The following is a 16799-nucleotide window of genomic DNA, read 5'->3' on the forward strand; positions in this document are numbered from 1 at the left end:
AGAGAGAAGACCTGGAGACATTGAAGCTGCAAAAGAACGACTCAAAAATGCAAGGTTGAAAAACAAGGAATACTTTGATAAGCGACATCGACTCAGGAGCAAAGCAATTGACAAAGGTGACTGGGTTTTGGTGTATGATAGTAGCCTTGATAACCAGCACACAGTCATGCGTAAGTTTTCAAAAAGATGGTTTGGACCGTATGTTGTAGAGCATGTGCATGAAAATGCTACTTACAGCTTGTCTGAACTAGATGGTACAAAAGTAAAGATTCCCATTGCAGGAAAAAGGATCAAAATGTTTAAGAGAAGAGGAGACAATGATCCAGAAGATGTTGATGAGGAAGAAGAGCAAACCACAGGTAAAGATCAAAGTGAAGACGAAGATTTGGAATCATCCAGTGAAGAAGAAATCAAGAAAGATGTACAAGAGGGCTGATCTTACAAAGAAATAATGTGGCACATACCGGAGGATGTGCAGGTTTAGAGGGGGTGGATGTCGTGCTGTGACACGTACATAGTGGGAACGTATACTACAAGACCTATCTTGTAACTTTTTAGATACATAATTATCTTTTCTATAATTTACATATGCATATTTAAGTATAATAATAAGCCTTCTATCTCATCCTATTATTTTTCTCAAGGGTAACCTATTCTTACTTTACCATCAGAAAATACTATGGGAAAAGCATCAATAGCTCCGCCTCTTTAACTTGGGGCAAAAAGCATTGATTCTTTATTTCTACTATCTCATTATCATCTCATACCCTAGCTAGATCCTATATCTAGGGTAAAGTCCAATATATATATATTCTATGTATTTTTTATAACTTTTTTATATTTCTTTTTAAATAGCCACTAGGAGGGAATCAAATCCTAGCGGGACACTAGGTGGCATGATTTCAAAGATATACTTATTTTAATACATTATTGCAAGCATGATTACAAAACTTTGTCAAGGAGCAATGTCATGCTTTCATATGGCATGAGGTGTCCTTTGGAATTAAATGAAAGTCTAGGCTAAGGGGACCACGGGAAGACTTTTGCTGCCAAAAATGGATCCTATTTTGATGAATTTTTTACACAAGGTTCCAATCCGAATTGGAAAATGATTTTAAATTGAAAATCGTAGATAATGAGCTGAAGTTTTTGCCCATATTTTTACTTTTTTATTTGGAGCCACGGTTGAGGATATATGATCAAAATACTGGACCCCAGTCTGCCCACATCATGCAGGGACAGCTCATTTCCAACTTTTCCAATTCCTATTCACACTGGCTCCTCTCTTCTTGTGTAAACCCTTGGGGGTTCCCTTCACCTATAAAAGGGGACCTCTTATTCCTTGAAAGGAACTCAAGCATTCAAGCCATTGATGAGAGGAATTCTCGAGGGAGTGAGTAGTAATGCCTAATTGTACTTAGCCATTAACATAAGCCCTAGCCTACACTTTCTCCTAGAGGGAGACTAGCCATTCTTGCAACAAGCTAACCTTGGAAGATCAGCTCTAATCAAAGAAGGTCTTGCACTTGGTGTATCAATCAAAGTGGAATTATCCACTCTTCTTCTCTCTCCCATAAATAATGGTGCCGAAGGGTTTCAAGTAAGATGTGTTCTACATTGATGTTTTCTTGATTTCTTGTTGTTTTCATTTTCATCTCTAATCCAACATATATATATGTATCTAATCTCATCTCCTTAACCAAACCCATCTCTCTCATTCTTAGTAATTCATCCTCTCTAGGTTCTCTTTGCTACAGGTACATCTCTCCCCGCAGTATCCTTATTGCCTACACGCAAGAATAGGGCTTGGGAGGAAAACTTCTCATCTCTTCACTTCTCTCATATCTACATTTCTCACATACTATCCTAGATGAATAACCCACATGATGATCATTTCTATCGCTTTCACTCTGTACGATCTATTAGAATTAACGTATGGATTAGCCGTAAAATACACTTTCAACAACGTATAGTGTTTCTCTTCGGCCCTGAAAGGCTCAATGAAATACTTCTATCACCGGATCCCATCATACTACCTCTCATAGACTATAATTTTTCTTTTGATGTAAGCGTAGTTATCTTGTTATGAACCAAGAGGATTTGTACACACAATTAATCCCAATCACTAGACAAAATATATATATTATGGTAAGCACAAAACTACAATTCCAAAGAACAATTCGTAGCCTATTTGGTCAGCCAAGATTGAATGCCATTAACTCATCCATTAAACCTTTCATATTACCCATGATACGATATGACCATAGCCTTGATGTTTTCATCTTCGTATTGTTTTGACATTCTCTTTTGTGTTCTTTCTTTGTGTGTGTGAGTGCAAGAGAGAAAGAGTGAGTCTTCTTTGATTGCACTTCTTTCCAAACCCTAGTCTTCATGGCATCTATGGTTTAACTCCTTCATATAGTTTTTGTTGAGTTCTCTCACAAACTCTCACAGCCATAAGCCCGGTGCTTTCCTTGCAAGACCGCAAATTTCTCGACAACGTGCAAATGTATAAAGGCGGAAGAAGATATTTTGTAAGCTCGGGTATTGAAATGTAAAAAAATAATAGAGTTTACTTTTGCAATAAGATGATGACACTTGCTTCATGTTGGGGTCCTAAATTATTGGGAGCCTTTGATCCCACTCCCCATGCCCGTGTTAGATATAGCTAAGAAAAAAATGTTCATTTTGATGAAAAAGTTAATTATCGCGATTATTTATTTATTTTTTGCAAGATGGGGGGCAATTGCAACATTGACCTTATGGGACCAAAGCACATGATGTCCCAAGCCTATTGACCAAGTTTGAGCAAATTTGGATCTCAAAATTTCAAAATTCCTTTATATCTACTGTTTCAGAGATTGAAAGCCTAAATTTGGCACCATTTTCACTCAGTGCACTCAAATGAGCCCACACTTCACTCAGAGTACCTAATTGCTATATATTTCAAGCCTATCATGTCAAAAATGCAAAAATTGGAAAAAATCCTCAGCTATAAATAATCACGATTATTTACTTTTGTTGCAAATTTTTGCTTGAACTTTATGGTTTTGATCTTTACATGTTTTTATGCATCTATGCATGTTCCAAAATTGATTTGAAGCAAATCGGACTCAATTTGTCATTAATTCAGACTCAAAGGCATTTCAGAGCATAATCTGCAGAATTTTCTAACTTTGGCACTGTATTCCCCTAACAAGAGCATTGCAAGCTGCCGAGAAGGCTAAGAAAAGGGTTTCCCAAAAAAAAGAAGCTGCAAGAGATGCCACCCTACCAACTGGATCCAAATTCAGTAAAAACAGCGAAAGCAACTTACTTGTCAAGAGAACAGCTTGAGAAAAACAATACCACAGTTTTCACTGGCAGGTTCAAAAGTGAAGAAGGACACCAAGTAGAGCTGCAACTACTGCTGAAAGAGATCTATGATGTCGCTGCAAAGCCAGACACAAAAGAAGCCAAAAGAAGGCTGGGCCTTAGGGACTTCTATGACTAGGAACCATGTGGCATAGATTTCCAGAAATCCTATGAGTTGTTGTCTACAATTAAAGAGGATGAATCAGTCCAAATCACCAACCAACAAGGGCAGAAAGTAGAAGTGGTGATCACGAAAGAAATTGTGACCGAGGCACTGAAGTTGCCGACTGAGGGGCTGACAATGCGGGCCCGAGATAGGAAGACAGCCGGCACCTTCACCAAGGAGACTACTGCAACCTTTGCCGACCTCATCCAAAGGCAAGTGGAAGAGCCAGCACGTTTGTATCATCAGCACTTCCACTTTCTAGCAAAGAGACCGCCACGGTACACCACCCCTAATCATGCAGTTGCGACTACCTTCACCCAAGTGTTGAAGTAGACAACCAGGCAACCAATTGATCACGCTCAGTATGTGCTGACATTGCTGAAGGGCACCAAAAAAGAAGGTAAAATCACATATCTGGGTGCACTTGAAGTATTGACAAGAGTAGCATACCATGCTATTAGCATGGCTAACAATTTGCCGCTTGCCCCAAATCAGAACACATGGATTGTGTCAGCACATCCTTCTCCAAGAAATACGCGTTCGTCAAACAAAATTTATAAATCTGATGAAGAATCTGCTGAAAGCTCCCATGAAGCTCATAACAGTGAGAGCTCAAACAACGAGGAAAGGTGGGCCAGTATTGAAAAGATGAAGAAAAAAGCAGTAGCTGCACACCAAGAGAAACCTCAGCTGAAAAAGGCGAGGTTTGAAAGAGAAAAAGAAACTTACAAAAGAAGCCGCCAAGCTGCAGGTGAGGACCCGGCAAAGTGGGCTCCCAAAGAGATAAGGGGTCCCAGAACTAAGAACCTTGCAAGGAAAGAAGCAGAGGATCCCACAGACTTTCTTGAGCGCATGTATGCAGAGGCAGAAGCCCTCAAGTTAAAAGATCCTCAAGAAGCTGAGAGAAAAGCAAGAGAAGATGCAGCAGAGCCACAAAGACAAGCGGAGGCTACAGAGCAAAGCGACACACATCATGACCAAGAAGAAATATCTCTGAAGCCTACCTCACCCGCTACAGAACAGGCAGATCACCCAATGCCAAGCCCTCCACCTTCACCAACCTTTAGACCTAGTGAGGGCGAGGAAGCCAAAGAAAAGGATCCTGAACCACATGGGCAGCCAGTTTCAAGTAGCCCAGAGCAACATAGACAAACGCCACCCCTTCTACAACCACTCAACAAGAAACAACAGAGGCGTCTGTGAAGCCTCAAGAAGTAAAGGAAACCAAGGAAACAGTGGTGCCTCAAGAAGAGGTAGAACCCTCCCTGCAACCACAAGAAGCTACCACATCACCACCTAAGGAGCCACACACAGAAACACTGAAACATCAAGGCAGCCTACAGAGCCTGAAGTTTGGCATACAAATGATGAAGTCATCATACAGGTGAATGAATATGCCAATCAGATGCAGGTGATGACAGAAAAAATGCGAGAAGCAGCACTTAGCCGTAGTTCAAAGGCAAGGGAGTTGGAGATGGTCATCGACGCTCTACAAGGATAGCTAGAGGATAGGATGATTGTCATTACAGATTTGCAAAGACAACTCCAAGAGCTGAAAGCTGAAGCTGAAACCAAAGAGAAGCTGCAAAAGGAAATGAAGGAGCTGGGAGAACTTGTCACCAAATTATCAGATGCATGCAAGACTAAAGAGCACCAACAGCTGACAAAGGTACCCAATGAACTCCTAACCACGTCTCTGTTAGTACAAAAGATCCAAGTGTAGCTCAATGTAGCAAACACATCTTTGCAATACTCAGAGCAAAGGATCAATGATCAGGCAACATTTTTGCAACAAATAAGGGAAAATCCTGTCGTTGCCTCGATCAAAGGTACAGGCGAAGTCTTCAAGGCTTTGGAAAAGAAGAATAAGGATCTTGAGCTAGAGCTAAAGCTAGAGCAGACACAAAGAAGAGACCTTGCACTAATGCGGGTACAACGAGAAGAGCAACTGCTCAAGGAGATAGCAGAGCTAAAAAGAGTCAATCAACTGCTGAGAGAGAGACAACCAAAGATACAAGAAGAAGCTGATACCTCTGAGAAACCAAGTATTGAAATTCCCTCAGTCTCTTTTGCTGAGATGGAAACACAACCGACAGAAGGGCTAGGAGGAGAAGAAGACTTTCATGTACCACTCACAAATGTGGATCAAGTGCCCATGGTCCAGCTTTCCAAAGCTGAGGAAGATGCACTCAAAGAACAGGTTTCTCAGGAGACAGATGAACAATGGAAAGCAGCAATGAATTGGGAGTTGAGATTTCTCCATTCAATCAATGTCACTCAACTCACTCCCAAGCAAATCAATGCACAATGGCATCAACAATCTTTGCCATATCCCTTGATCAAGGTAGAGCTATTACAGGTCAAAGAAAGATTATATAAAGATATGCAGGCAAAAGACGCAGAGGATGTCACTCCAAGTGGAGAAAGAGCTGGCTGAACAAGAATCCACGATATCTGATTCTGTTCACAAGGGCACCCGCAATCCTTCAGAAAGACCCAACCTTTTGTCTTGTACCAAGGGTAAGGACATGGCAAGCACACAAAGCACTGAATAAGAAGCACCCTACATGGCTGAACTACCCATGATTGCCATCTCTAGAGCAGGGATCGGCGATAGAAGAATACATGGTGAAAATCCTAACGAGCACCATGACATTCTTCAAGAGCCTTCCTGACCTCTCATGTGAGATGCTATACAAGATCTTCCGAACATCTATTGAAGCCTTTCATGATCCAGAGCAAGCAAGAGCACGATGGATATCATTCCTTGAAGGTAATAAGGGTCTTTGCTACGACCTAAGTGGCCAGCCTTTCGAAGAAGTTCTTTATGGCTTCTATGTCCGATGCATGTTCTTGCCATCTAGAAATATGTTGGCGTTTGAGGAAGCATTTTATACAGGGTCCTTCACTTGGCGAATGAAGATATTTGGGCCAGTGATAAGCAACCTAACCTCCGAATTTGTTGGCTATTTAGCCATTGAGCTTAAAAACAGAGTCACCATGCAGTTCTTGCAGGTTCCTGACAAAGAAAGAAGACTTAGATATGAGAAAGCCTTACACGCGCTTAAAGACCATCCCGCCAACCGTCAACCCGAAGATTACTTCAGCCCATGACGTTGTGTCAAGGGATGACACAAGCGAGGAGGGGGGGAATGTTAGCAGCAAGCTAACTCGGATATCATTTTCCGGAGATTTTCTTGTAAAAACACTTATTATTTTGATGAATCGGGAATATTGTAACTCCTACTTTCCAAATAAACATTGTAATTGATGAGCCGGGGCTACAAGCTTCCAAATTGTATCAACTTGTCTTTAGTTAGAGCTCCTAGATTATTAGTTTTGACCACCAAAAACCTTGGCTAAGGTATAAAAGCCAATTTTTGTAAGTTTTTTAAAAGTTTTTGCATAATAGAAACACAGTGTGAGCTAAGGCACTCACTTCTCTCCTTCTCGCGCTTCCTACTCCCTCCCCGATTGTCGTATTGCAGTTGCATTGCAACCGTAGGTAAGAGCTCTAGGCATTGACGTAAGCATTTCATGGTATTTTGTAGCTTTTGGCATTACCGACCCGTGGCCTAATTTCATCATAAGTAGTAATTTAAGCTCTGAAATCAAAAACTAAGTATAATCGGGGTTTTGGGGCATCATTGCTAAGCATTTAGATGCATTCTGGGTCAAAAATGACTAGGTCAAAAACTCACTGCTGTTAATAATCTTGATTTTTGCCCTTGACCTAAAGTGAGATTTGTCCTAGACGTTTCGTAACATTTGGATGTCATTTGATGTTGTAACGGATGTGATTTGTTTTCCACTGAGCGATTAACTTTTGGTGATAGTGTAGCTTGAGTTAGATGCGAGTTGTTTGTTGTTTTCCAAGAGATTGACAACCTCTTGTATCCTCTATCACTAGTCGAGTCAGCTTCGTCCCATGGAATGACAATTATATTCGTGGTTCTCGCTACATCTGCAATAAGATATGAGTGAAGTTAGACACCCGTCCAACAAGGCCAGAGATTAGGAATGTGCATGACATGTCATCCCTATCTTTGTTTAAGCTACTGTGTGAAGTTTGTTACAAACTGAACCTTAGAAAGTGAGTTTAAAGTCAAAACTTGATCTTTCTTGCTAGAAAAGTGTTGAAATAAGACTTGAGACCAATTCAATTGCCCAACGTGAAAATTGGCAAAGACACTCTTGACAAAAACTTGAAAAAATGGCCAAAAGTAGGAATCAATGCAAAAATCGTAATTTTTGCACCAAATCATGCTAGAAAAGGTGATGATATCGATACCAAGGGCTTATCTCAAGTTGTACAATGTATCCATCAAGTCAGCACTGGGAAAAGTGCAATAACCCATTTTCATATGCAAAAACCGCTATTTGTACACCTGATCCTAGACCCACTTGGATTGAGGAGACCAAACCTGCACCAAAGGAAGTCCCCAAGGTAAAGTGCACCCTTTCATAGCTAAATCTTGAATTATTCTCTTGATCATACGAATAAGCTAAACTCCACTCTAAAAGCAAGCCAAAAATAGATCAAAGGACTCCTAAACCCATCAAAAGAGTCAAAATCTTGCATTTCTTGCCAAATCCAATTGTTTTCATTGGGTACAAAGTCTTTGAGATAGTTGGAAGAGAAAAGCACTTGAGAAGACTATAGGTAGAAAAAATCACAATTTTTGTCCACAAAGTGATATGATCAAATATTTTGAGTCAATTTTGGTTTCACCCTATGGAGTAAGACCTGCAGAACATTACTAGGTCTAAAGATCATTGAATTTGTGCATGAGACCCTATAAGACCAAAATTTGTACGTATGTGGTTTGACTTAACTACTTCCATGTTCAAGTTTTTATTGAGCCTTGTATAGGAAGGGAGATTGTTTCAAAGGAGGATTTGAAATACCGAAGGAAGCTATGAGATCTTGACTACAAAGACCGATGTATCAATGAGAGAGGGGATATCTACCTTAGGACAGACAATTGGGACCATGTTGATGCTTTGGAGATGACTAGGACTAAAGATAAAGTTTACAAGGGAGTTCAGAGACTGTCATTGGAGAATGACCCAAGAGTGAGATTTGTGTCTATGAAAGAGCTAGAACGAATGCCCATAGATGATCGTCGAGTGGGGTAATACAAGTTAATGACCAAAGAAGGGGATAACTATTACTCGAGGGAGGACATGAGCCCAACATCACTCACTAACATCAAGCAGATGTATATGTATGTCTACCAATTTGACACAAGGAAACGACTTATTTTGGTAGGTATCAAGGGACATGACATTAGGAAAAGTTTGGACTCAAATTTGGGCCTTTTAAGAAAAGCCATGTCGGCGTAGAGAGAGATAATAGAAAATTCATTTTAACCCTTTTTTATACATGTTTTCTAAAATCAGGATATCTTATTCATACAAGGTACGTTTATTAAAGAACCCAAAAAGTATTCCAGTCATGATAACACTTCACTGTATGTGGCGGCTATTGAATTCAATGGCAAATATCTCAATCTTATGCATTTTTGAAAACTAAGCTCTATTTCCTCGCCTCCTTCTTCCCCCCATTCCCTCCTGCGTTCTCTCTCACGCGCGATATTCAAATTGCCATTCTGCAATTGCCCCCACCTCCTTCTGCACACAGTTTCGATCAGTCATGTCTCAGTCGACACTTGTAGCTTATCCACAAAGAACTTCTACGAGGAGTTGGAGAGATTTATATCACATGCACATAGAGCTCTCATGAGAGTATGAACCCCTCTGCAAGAAAAACAAACAGCAGATGCTTTCTGAAGCTTCGAAAGAGAACTTAAGATCACAGGTCATGAAAAATGAGGACCTTTGGCTAGACGGTAGAATGTATCCAAAGCATCCCGTCACAAACTCCACTCCACCTTTTAAGGATATTACATCCTTAGTGAACTATGTCGGAGATGGCCACCATGGCTTGTATGGCTACACTAAGCAGTTGGCTACAAGAAATGACGTTCTGCAACAAGAGAGAGATATTGTATACAACAAGAACGTCCGCTTACACCAGAAAGTTGTACAATGTGCTCAACAGGTTGAAGGTAACAAGGAGACCATCAAGGAGCTTACACAACAACTCAGAGAAAAAAAAAACAGCGCTAGGTCTTCACCAAAGAGAAAGAAAACTAAGAGACATCGAGGACTTGAAAGTTGGCTCGGGAGGAGTTAAGAAAAGAGTGCAAACCATCAAGTGAGTGCATCTATCCTTCTTAAGTTTATATTCATAAACTCTTACATCTCTTACTGCTAACATGCTTGTGCAAATCTTTGCTTCACCCTAACAAGGAAGTGGAGCATAGCACGACCACCTCCTTGGCCCATTACGCGCTCATACTGAATCGCAAAAATGTAGCTGGCCTCTTGGATGATAAGCGCTATGGTAAGATTGTTGCTAAACAGCTTGACAGCCTTTCAAAGGAGAACCAACTCCCTACACGGGACGTTCAATCAATTTTGGATGAAGTTGGTATATCCAATAAGGAACATGCTGCCATTTTCAAGTATGTAGCATCATTTGCAGTGTTGTTCCACTAGAAAAGGGTTTTGCATCATTTGTAGTGTTGTTCCACTAGAAAAGGGTTTTGATTCTTAACTCCTCTTCCTCAGGTCTGTGCAAAGACAGGTCAAAAAGTTCCACATCAAGCACACACTTCTTCCAAACCCTTTCTCTATTCAAAAAACAAGACAGGAAGTCATTGAGGAGGTGCTTCAAAAGCTAGGAAGTCCTTTCCACATTGAATCAACATACAGATTGCCAAAAGGAGAAGAAATGGTCTATGACAATTATAACAATATTTTTATGACATCATCACGTTGCAGTCATACATTGTGCAGTTGTTCGATGTCACTGTTGAAGAGTGCAACGGAGTCCTGAAGTTTGTCATCAAGCTAGATGAGTGCGAGCTTGTAAAGGAGTCAAAGGTTGAGTGAGTCACAATCACACTTATGAATAGAGCTCTAGATGCAAGCATTGGACCAGATGATCCTCGAAACTTTAGTGTGCAATCTGAGCACAACGTTTCCTTCTGCGACGTTCAAGGTTTGTAGAAGTTATGTTTAAGATAATTTATTGCTATGTTTCACATAAATGCTTTCGAATGTACATTGTAAAAATTTTAAAATTATCCTTTCAGGTGCCCACTGAGAACTTCGATATATTGAATTGGGTTTTTCATCAAACAAACATACCAGAAACAATAAGCGAACAGAGAAATGGAAAGAAATTGGATGTGGAGGGCATGGGATCCTACAAGGTTGAGTGGCACATGGCTGGAGACCTAACAACCTTGAAATGCATGTACAACGTTTCCAAAGGAGAAACAAGCAAAAGCCCTTGCTTGTATTGCATGGGAGGGGTTCACATCCTTGAAAAACCATTTTGGAGGAGAGCTCCAGATAGGCATTTGCGCGACCTAACTTTCGACCCATTTTGGATATCCCACTATCTAGAGTATACATATGCACAATGCATGCACTTTATAGAATAATATAAAAAACTAATGTTTCTCTACATCTGTTTCGCCTGGACCACTTGATTGCTATCTGCGAAGCAAAGGGCAATCTCGGCTTTAGAGATGGCCTTCTCAAAAATGGGTTTGCACGGAGGACATGTTAAGATAGAGCAGGATGAGAAGACATTGAAAAATGATCGGGATGTTCCAAAGAAGCTATCCATTGGTGGTGTGAAAGCCCGACTCTTCCTTTCAGTGCCCACAACTGGACGACAACGCAAAAGCCAAAGTGCACAAGAAAGACAAGCATTAAGATACAACAGGTGGAAAAATCTTCATAATGTTGTAGTTGATTATGCAAACAATGGTGCAGCAAGGACTCGCAAAGCGAAGGTTTGGAAAACTTTGGATGCAATATTCAGGTTCTGCAAATTGAATTCATGGACTGATGGCGACTATACAATTTCCAAGAAGCCGTGGAGACCTACCACAAAACATTCATAAGTGCATGGACAAATCAATATATTACTCACTAGATGGTACTGTAATTTGTTTGAAGACATGAAAATCTTTTGAAATGCGTATACTCATCCTTATAATGCCTGCATGCTTTGTGTGCAGCACATTATCTGTAACCACATGCCTTGGTTTGCAAGGCAATATGGAAGCTTGGGTGTTTGGTCTACACAGGGCATGGAAAAAACCCACTACCAAGCTCGTACTGGTTATTTCAACATGAAGGACCCTCTTCCTTGTGCCTTGGTCTCTTTGAATGACCCATTTCATCATCAACATCTATCGCAAGCATGTTGAGGTCGAGCAATTGGGTCTCCTCAATTGCCTCAACCTGCAGGTCCATCCACAAGCAAGACCATATGTAGCATGTGTCAAAAAGTAGCGATTACGCAGTCCATACATGCCAGGCCCTTCACCAAAAATTGAGACCGTTGCTTGCTTGTCTAGCAGCATCACCTTGTCTACGTTCCATCTGATGGCCGCGCCTCCTAGATATCTTGAGAGTGTTTTCAATACAAAAAAGGGAAATTCATCCTTGTGATAGAGAGGCATGGTTAGTCCCTATCGTGCTATGACGCGCCTTTAAGAGTATCACGCCACAATGCGATATGGAGGTCTGGTTGCGGTACACTCCCCCTAATCGCATAGTGCCGTGAATTTTTTTCTTGTCACGACACAATGAGAGGAGGTGGTTTGGTCAAACAAGGCACATCCCCTATCGCGTTGTGTCGCGACAACCACATTGTCAACCTCATGTCCCAATTGACACGCAGTATGCCACGTGTCGTTCATGCGGTGATGCACTCTTCCCAATGATAATGAGCGACTCAATTAATTGTGGCCACCACACGTTTGGTAATCATAATGATGTCCTTGACAATTATATAACGTTTCTATTTCCAAATACCCCACTGCTATTTGACGACTGTCCTCACCTCTCAGAATCAGCTTTTGCAACGTAACCTTCTCATTGCTCAATCTTCTTCTTATTCTTCCCCACAACGCTTTCCAGGGTTAACACTTGTTTCCATGGCTCACACGAAGCAGACCGCAAGGAAGGTTTACCCGCAAGACAACCAACCTTCATCCTCAAGAGTTGCAGGCAAAACCCTGCGTAATCTTCGGGCAACAATGCATAGTCGGAGGTACCGAATCATTCTTCTTGAGTTGCACAAACTCCAGAGGTATGTTTCTCTTGCTATTCTTAAGTTACCCTTTCAAAGAGTAGTTTGCCAAATTTGTGAGAGCTCAAATTTGGATTTTTGGTGGGCCAGAAGTGCAATAGGTTTTCCTCCACAAGGCAGTCAAGGACTTTCTGATCGAGTTGTTCCAAGGCAGCTACATCCTCACAGCTCATGCCCACAGAGTGACAGTGATTCCCTAGGATATCAATTCTCTGAGGCTGCTATGATTTAAGTACAAAAAGATACTTGCACCGGTCCATCTATCTGAGAGGATAATGGACAACATTTCGGCAATCTCTCCAATAACCAAAGTGAAGGTGACAGATGTGAGCACCACACAGCACACATTTGACTGTGGAGCGGACCCAAGAGGCACTTGTGGAACAGCCTTCGGAGGAGTCAAATGAAAGGGAGATGTTGTTAGCAATTGACCAAGCTAATGATAACACCCTATGTTTCCTTGGCCCATCTTTTGATGTAGCACTTCTTGTATGGGCCCAAATTTTGTACTTTCATTTCAGTCCTCACGAGATGGTGTTTTTTGAAATAGTGGGAGGGAGCTTACAAACCAAATTATCAACTTCGGTCTCTGGTATGTTAAATTATTTTTTCAGAGGTATTTATCTGATTTTGGCTTATTAGAGATCCTCATCAATTAATTTTCTCAATTCTCACCATACTGGTTTCAAAACCTGCATGAAATCTACAATCCGAGGTAGCCGTTTTGGATGCACAACTGTCAGTCATGCTTATCTCGAAGGACACTTCCATGATTGAAGTCATTGATTGGTTTCAACGAGTGAACATGGACACGACAAAAGTTTTACTTCTAGCTTACAATGAAAAGTAAGTATTTTTTACACTGCTAGTCTTCAATATTTTGTATACTACGAATAGAAAACTAATTCCTTTTTTGGTGCAATCAGTTCACATTGGAGCCTTGTAGGCTTAAACATTGAGCGCAAGCATTGCTACCTTGCAAACTCTACCCATGGTTTTCATGGGAATGTTTGAAGGTACATAGTTACTTGTTTCTTGATTCTACAATTTCAATGCAACGTGTGGTCACCATATGCTATGTATTGCAGGTCTGTTCAGAAGCTTGTTGCTGCATGGGAAGCATTGACCCAAGATGGTGTTTGGGAAGATATGTTGATTCTGAGTTGCAAGGTTCCAAAGCAAGACGACCCACATCTTTGTGGATGGAGAGTTCTTGCAAATGCGGAGCTTCTTCTGGAATGCATTTATGCTGAGGAGAGTAGAAGTGTAAGTGCAATGTTTCGCTTTTGTAATCCTTGCACACATGATTTCTTTCAATTACATATAAAAGCTATGGAATTTATTTGAACTTGCATCTGGATGCATTTAGGACAATGATCATCTAGAATATAATCAATCTTATGGAGACTCGTCCTGAAGGAGTCGCCAATGCATTTGTCGTGCCACCACCATGACCACAACCTCGGCCTCCACCTCGGAGGTACAAAGCAGCACCTCCACCAACGACAGACCAAGCAAGCGGACTTGCCTCCCCTCGTGTTTCTGACCACTCGGCCTCTAGTCTTTTTGTAATACCCGATTTTATTGAGGAAGACGATGCCAGTGCACAATCTTTTCCTCACCCCAAGCCCATGACCCAACCCCCAGTCCGTCTCATGAGCCTTTGCATCCTAATCATGATAATCAAGCCAGAGGAAGCTCCCCTCAATTGTAAATGAGAGCTACTAAGAATTAATTGGACATTATTACAGTGTACATTATTAAATGCAATGTAAAGACAACTTGAGTCGAGAGATAATTGTTCTCAGACTTTATTTGCAAAAAACTCCTTAACGATGCATTTTTGCACGAATGTAGATTGCAAGCTTGCTATCAAAAACTTTCAATAATATTCATAGTACAGAGCAATGTGATATATTGTGTGAGCCGCCTTCTTCAACCAAGAGTTGCATTGCACTAGAAACAATCGCTCATCCTTTATCTCTGCGCACAATGTCTTCTTCTCCTTTCTCTGAGGCACTTGCATGACAGTTAATTGAACAGTTAGATTAGACCAATATTTTGTGATGATAACCAGCAGGGAATTATTTAATGTAGCATTAATGTCTACATACAAAACATACTACCTTTCGCATGTTGCACTGGAAAAGAAATTTTGGAGGCAAGCTGAGGTCAACCTCATTCTCCAAATCCTCACGCACTTTTCGTAGTGTCACATTGCCTTGAATGCTAAGAACAATTAGCATATCAGGCCCACACCATACCTCAAGCATTCTCAAAAGATTGTTAAGGTCATCAGTTAAATCTTGGTCCTAAATCTTAGTCCAAAGCTAGCAGGTGACCATTCACTCGATGCCACCTTATGTAGTGGAAGGAAGCTATGAAATTTTGAGAAGCTATCATGTACTAACACACAATAGAATTCTTATTTACCTTGCACAAGACGCCATCAGAATCATGGACATCCCAAGATTCATCTAGAAAATTGAGGCATTTCTCTATCTTGCAAAGTAGCATAGTTCCTGTCTTCCTAATCTCTTCATCATAGAAAAAGTCGATGAACACATGCATGGGCATGAAGATTGAAGCACGTACCACAGCCGACTAGCAGTATTTGGTCTTAAGCACTTTCTTATTTCCTTATGGAGCTTTAGTCTGAAACACTCAGAGGTTTCAGATGAAGGGATTGGCCACTCTGGACTATCCTTTGAAGGAATCGGGAGATATTCTAGAATGCCAAAGCCAAGTGCAGAATGCAGAGCATTATAAAAGTGGTCGAAGAAAAAAAAAACTTTCACTCAACACTCTTCGCGTGCTGGTGTTATAGAGTAGCTCTCCCACACTTGCATGGAATGCATCAAAAATGCCAATAATGCAATCCACCGGCTGCCAGTCTTCTTTGTCGAAAGGATAAATATCTGCAACTAGCAAGTTAAACACACAATACACGAGTGACCATTATGGATGTAAGAAAGCTTACAATTAAGAAAATAATAATTTGGTCGGTTTGTTGGAAATCCTATCGGTGTTGTTCGTAAACGCAACTCTGAGTGCATATATGTGTGTTCAATGAGAACCTTTTTGACAGTTTTGCCTATGTGACAAGAAAAAGTTTTTCACTCTACCTTCATAACTGTTCACAAACTTGTTGCCCGTGCACTTTCTCTTTCTCGTCTGCAGGAGAACAAAGCTTCCAACTGTAATGGTGGTGGAAAGCCACACTATTTCTTCTAGCTCTTTGATTGGTGGCTTTTCCATCATGATCCACGTGCCAAAATCCATTAGATTCCTTGTCACATAAGGATCTATCACATATGAACATGTGATTGTGAGTCCTATTTCTCCACATAGTCTAAATTTGATCATTGTAGGAGACAATCAATCTCCTATCTTCTCCATGTTCTTTTCCTGTCCTTGAGTTGTTGAGAATCTAATGTGGAATTTGGTTCTTCATTAGGAACATATGAAAGACAATTCTTTAAGCATGTTGTCAATACAATGATGAAAATGAATTTCCTTTATCAAATGTGTATGAAGCTCAAAATACGCTCGTTGCAAAGCTTGAACTAAAAGGCTAAATTCGTCAGGATTTACTGGAAGAGAACTGGGATCATCACAGAGGTAGACAAAGAGAAAGTAAAGGAGCAGCTAGGGTATGTGGTGAATAATCTCTTCCCCGCACAAGAGAATAGTACTACAAAACCATGGTCTTTCAGAATTTGATTGCAGTTGCAACATATAAAGTGATGAAAAATGTACTACAAATGATGAATGTTCCATCTTTTTGATGTTTTGATCAAATTGTACAATGGGTAAGGAATGGAGCATTCTGAGTTCTATTGAAAAGAATGTGTATGTCTCATAGGATCTATTTTTATTTTTTCCAAGGTATGCCCAGATGCCTCTCTGTCTCTGTCTTTCTCTCTCTCTCTTTACATCCCATATTCTTTCAATGAAGAGGGTGAAAGAGAGTGAGAGATGCATGAAACAGATTAGAATGGCCTTTGTGGAATGAATTCCCTCTCCTCCCATCCTCTCTCTCTCTCTCTCTCTCTCTCTCTCTCTCTCTCTCTCTCTCACACACACACACACACACAC

This window comes from Adiantum capillus-veneris, chromosome 3 (genome assembly GCF_014529385.1).
Source record: "Adiantum capillus-veneris isolate H3 chromosome 3, ASM1452938v2, whole genome shotgun sequence".
Classification (NCBI taxonomy): domain Eukaryota; kingdom Viridiplantae; phylum Streptophyta; class Polypodiopsida; order Polypodiales; family Pteridaceae; genus Adiantum; species Adiantum capillus-veneris.